Genomic DNA, 5,446 nt, shown 5'->3' with positions numbered 1-5,446 from the left:
AAAAATGTTCCGTACACTTAGGTTGGTTGCAAATTTTATACGTGATATGAAATATTATATCGAAAACTTCCCCAAGTTTGCAGAACTTTTGGAATTTTTTTCACGACCAAAACTTATTTTTAACAATGTTCCGGACCGCAGAGCAGGTTGCAAAATTTTATAGTTTGTTTTAATACCACTCCCGACCTTACATCAAAATTTGAAAACTTTTGGAATTATAATGAATTAATTGTCTTGACTGACTGGACTACAATGCAACGTGAGGTACGTGTAATTCTTATAAATTGGGAAATGCAGATTCCATGGAATAGGGCTACGTACATGCTCCAAGGTAAGATAGTACTTATTTTCATGCAGAGCCCAAATATACGAGTTACACTCTAAGGGTCCCCGCACATGGGCCACCGGCCACAACCACAAAACGCCGCCACTGGCATATTTCCTGTAGTTTTCATACATTTTATATGGACTCGCCGCACACGGTGGCGCCGGTGGCGGCCACACGCTACAAATCGTCGCAGCTCGCTTCTTGTGGCTCGCACCGGCCACTAAACGCCGACACAAAAAGCTGCCACACGCAACTCGCGCGATTCCGCGCCCCTCTCTCCCTTACCTCAGTTAACCTGAAGTCGACGGTAACGCACGCACGTAGTCTGTGTTTCATATAGGTAGATAAATATGAATATCTTCTCTTCTTTTAGTGCCTCTCCATTACTGGAGGTTGGCCGTCAGTATCTAAATATGAATATAGAATTATTTATATCAGAGAAACAATCCCGTCCTGCGATTTGGGATTCAAAAAGTGATAGTTTTATTTTTAATTTTCCAAATATTTTCCAGAATATGGCCTCATCATATTTTCACTGAGGCCAAATGCTTCATCATGTACAGTTCAATGGTTATCGATTACCGACCTGTTGTGGTGAGGGGATATTTAATATGTGTATCCAATAACTACGGTTTCGTCTTCTACGACGACGTATTTTTATCAAAAGTAGCGCAATTAAACCTTCGTCAGAGTCCATTATGATACTGCAGGCAAGGGTTAAAAAAGTAGCAGCCACCGACCGCAAGTGTCGACCACCGGCCACAAGTAGCTGTCGCGCGCTTCAGCTACCTTTGTAGCCGCTTCTAGCTTCTCGTGGCCGCGTTTGTGGCTGTGGCATGTGGCCCGTGTGCGGCGACAGTAAGATACTTCTAACAATTGCGTTGTACATGAGATGGATTTAATGTTTGTAAACGTTGTTACCCTTGCGAAGCACAAACCCCATTATTTTGTATGCTTTCTTACAAATTCCACTATCTAGATCCCGAAAACTCTATTATTTCCATTCTGCTCTCATATTTTTATTTTGCCGTCAAAATACATGAATACGTTTTCATGTCAGTTAAACGAATATATAACTAAAACAGGAAATCATAAATAAGCCGACGGCGCACGCGAACCACACTAACTAGTAAAATCGTAACTTGATAAAAAGACTTTGAACTTTAAAATGTTTAGTAGCCAATTATAAAAATATAATTTAGAATTTTAATCGTCCTATCGCGTGCCTCGATAAGAGTGGTTAACGTCTTGGAATTCTACTTTATGTTTTTAATCTTCGCTGAGAGGTAAGACTTGAAAATGAGAGGCTTTATGGGCATATGGAGGGTGAGTAAAGATTCGTTTAATGATGATTCATTTAGGAAGTTTCAAGCTTTCACGGATGTGTGTGTGTGTTTGATACAAAAAGTGAAAAATAAATGTACTGCCTTGCGATTCTGTAACACACTAAAGCAGTCGATTTGGCATTCTGATAAACAATAAACTACAAGCTCCCTCCTTAACAGAATGCCATATCGTAAAATGACTGCTTTACGACTGATTTGAGCGTGAAAACCGCTGTGTGAGTTCGAAAAGTGAGTTACAGAATCGCAAGGCAGGTTTTCAGTATTAGACCACGGTATAATCTAAAATGTTATTTTAGTTTAAAACTGCATTTGTTTTTAATATAACAAATGACTCCTTCTGGTTGTCTCTTGTGTCTGTGCCTTCCCAGTTAAAATAGGCGTAAGGTTTTTGACATTGACGATGAAACGATGAAACGTCAATTGTTTTACGTTTAAAAAGTCTTAAGTATAGTAAGGCATATGTAAGCACATGGCGAGAGGAACAGAAAAGTGACAAGAATTAAACTGGGGCCCAAGGTACAATAAACGCAAAAATAGAAGACAATTTAGAGAGGATAAACTATATAAAGGAAACAGCAGGTACGTAGCAGAGGATAGCAATGCAGAGAAAAATAGCAGGATTCTGAGGAGGCCTTAGCAAAAAAAGGGCCTACATATATCTAAAACAAATGAGATGATATGAATATGACTGTATTTAAATGTCATATCTGAAATAAATTGTTATTATTACTATCATAATTTTTTGACGTGATAACGTCTTTAAAATCGTTTTAGTCGGGTGACATGTTCAGAAACTTGTGTCACACCAAAACCTCACGAGCGCGATCGCAGGTATAACGAGAGAGAGACGGACCGATCTCCCGTCTCATCTCGAGAGCTGCCAGTCATTCCGTGAATGTATGAAGAAAAATGTATATCATAGTCGAATAAGTAAACTTGTCATTTTACACCCGAAATTTATCATCAAAAGTGTGAATAAAACGATAGATGTAATTTAAAATTTGAAAAAATTGTTATCTTCATTAATTCCTTACTTCCCAAAAACTTATATCACCAATAAGACGTTATCACGTAAACATCTCGATCGTAACCCCACGTTTTTTTTTAATGGCTCTGGCACGATTTGTGCATTAGCCAGCGTCAAGTATAGGATTTTTTATACTTCGTGCTTGTCTTTAAAAATTCGACCGTGTCCTCCATGTACGGTTTAAGCACTCGCCCGGTACCACACAGGCCTCCCAAAGGCCGAGAACAAATTTTAAATTAACCCTAGAAAGATAACGTGCGCCTCAGAGGCGCCCGCGAAATATATATTTCGCTGCCATTTTGTTACCGACGCGCATACAAGTTTGTGTTTCCGGGCCAATTCAATCCTTGGTCATCACTTCCGAGAGACTACTGCTTCTGTTCGGTAAGTACCACAGTTTTGCTGTTAGAGCGATGCGTTGCGCTCGGGAGGCGCATGTTTATCTTTTGTGTAACTTTCGCCACTTTCATAGTGATTTTGTTTTTATAATTTTTTACCAATGTACGGTAAGTTTAAAGGTAGGTTTTTTTTATTGGTGAATACTTATTGTAATTAATTGTTTGAAGGAGCGTTTTAGCATCATGGCGAGCAGAAGAGTGTTGGATGAAAGAGAAATTGTTTCTTTATTGAATGAAGAAGATGAAGGCGCAGATGTCGGCAGTGACAGTGAGATCGAGGACCATGTAAGTGAAGACAATGTGCAAAGCGATACTGATGATGAGTACGTAGATGAAGCTATGATTTATGAACATTCGAATGATCCTTCATCGCAGAATGTCTCTGAAAATACTGGACATGACCAACGCCGCCTAATGATGTGATCAGGGGCAAGAATAGGCATGTTTGGGCTACTGCTAAAGGACAAAATAACAGAAGAACGTCTGCGATCAATATAGTTCATTCCAATAGAGGGCCTAGTCGCATGTCTCGAAATATTTTTGAACCACTTACATGCTTTGAGATATTTACAACTGACGAGATTATGCAAGAGAAAGTATTGAGAATATCCTCCCACAAACTAACCGAGAGATGTCTGAAGAAGCTGATGAGGAACCTCCAGCTAGAATTCGACGGTACTGTAGCTTATATACAAAAAAAAGAAGAGAATGTCCAAGATGAGTTGCACAATATGTAAAAAGACAGTGTGCGGAGAACATAAAAAAGATGGTTGCAACAATTGTCTTTAGCCGTTGATTTTTCCAGTATTTTTTTAAAATTGAGACTGATTATATAATAATTAATTAATTAATAAGAAAAAACACTATAAAAATTACCTATTTTTAAAAATTTCTACCTAAGTACAGAAGACTTCTAATTTTTGTTAAGGGTTTATAAATACCTACAAATTTTCATATTTTCAATAAAAATTTATGATAATACTTATGTATTTTATTTACTTATTAATAATTCAACAATTTACAGTAGTGAATGAAATAAAAATAATTGACATTCATTAAAAAAATCTGCTATTAAAATAGTGCGCCTCTCAGGCGCATGTTTATCTTTTCAGTACAAAAAAATAACGTTATCTTTCTAGGGTTAAATTAAAACTTGCCCTCGAACCGGGAATCGAACCCGGTACCCCTCACATAGCATCATAAAATCATAAATGAAACAGACGTGAAAATGTGTCAACAAGATGGCACCCCATTGGGATGTTCAAATAAATGTCTTTATTTTGTTTTAGGTTAGGTTAATTCACTATGTTTTCACTAAAACTTCACCTCACAATATGTTTATAATTCTAAAGTTTTGAACTCGACTTCTTACATAGGTGTCGAATTCGAAATTAACACATTTACGACTCAAAATTAACTTATCAAAGTTCTGATTGGATGTGAAAGTTAAATTGAAAACCATTTAAAGGCATTCATCGGTGAAGTTCGGCGAATTACTTCGGCCAAGACTATCCATTATGGGGAATAGGGTTTTCAAAAAACGTCAAGGAGCTAAAACCGTACCAATTTATCACGCGCTCGTGCGTCTCTCGTTGGCTACTAAAAGAGAGTCGCACAATACTAGTAACATTTGTTATTTATTAAACCATAATTTTCAAGGAATATACTTAGGGATACACAATGTACGGATAAGTTCTACATAAGTTCCAAATTAGCTATATATTACTTATTGGTATGATAAACACTATTGTTGCGTTTCACGATTGTCAGATAGCGCTATTCGTCACATAAAGTCCATCGTAAGTTATGAGTCCGATGAATGTCAAATAGCCAATTTATCTTCCAAATAATTTATGTGTTGCATAGCTATTTGGTACTTTATCCATACATTGTGTAACAGACCCTTAGTGTATACTTATAAAAATCTGAAGAATTTTCTAAAATCCGTCTGCAAAAACCAACCCAGGAGTTCAGACACCACTCATTCGAATTCGTCGCGATTATAACGGATTAAACAGTTCTTATCCGAAGCTGGATATATTCCGTATCTCTTACATAATCCGCTGTGTTGCTGGTATTTTTTTTCTTGCTTTTTCAAAATAATACTATATATTTTGATATAATATGTATTTTTTGTATATAAATATAATGATAGTTTGTTAAATACGTTTTTAATTATGTATGATGAAGTAAACTTCCATAAATCAATACAAAATAATCATTGATTTAACTAAAAAAAATCAATGGTTCTACAACCTTTTTAGGTCAGGGCCTCAGATTTCTGTATCTGTTTCATGCTCATTTGGTAATCTAATAGGTACTACTTATCTGGACTCTCTGTCTGCTA

General features: G+C 36.7%; 1 long non-coding RNA gene across 1 annotated transcript; it reads left to right on the top strand.

The window, feature by feature from the left end:
* The first annotated feature begins 2,937 nt into the window (after positions 1-2,937).
* On the top strand, positions 2,938-4,080 carry LOC125056237. Its single transcript, XR_007118024.1, has 2 exons — positions 2,938-3,085; positions 3,268-4,080. It is a non-coding gene; the product is annotated as an uncharacterized LOC125056237 (long non-coding RNA).
* The last annotated feature ends 1,366 nt before the right edge of the window (positions 4,081-5,446 follow it).

This window comes from Pieris napi, chromosome 14 (genome assembly GCF_905475465.1).
Source record: "Pieris napi chromosome 14, ilPieNapi1.2, whole genome shotgun sequence".
Classification (NCBI taxonomy): Eukaryota; Metazoa; Arthropoda; class Insecta; order Lepidoptera; family Pieridae; genus Pieris; species Pieris napi.
Note: the sequence above shows the minus strand (reverse complement) of the source record. Positions and strands in the feature narration are given on the sequence as shown.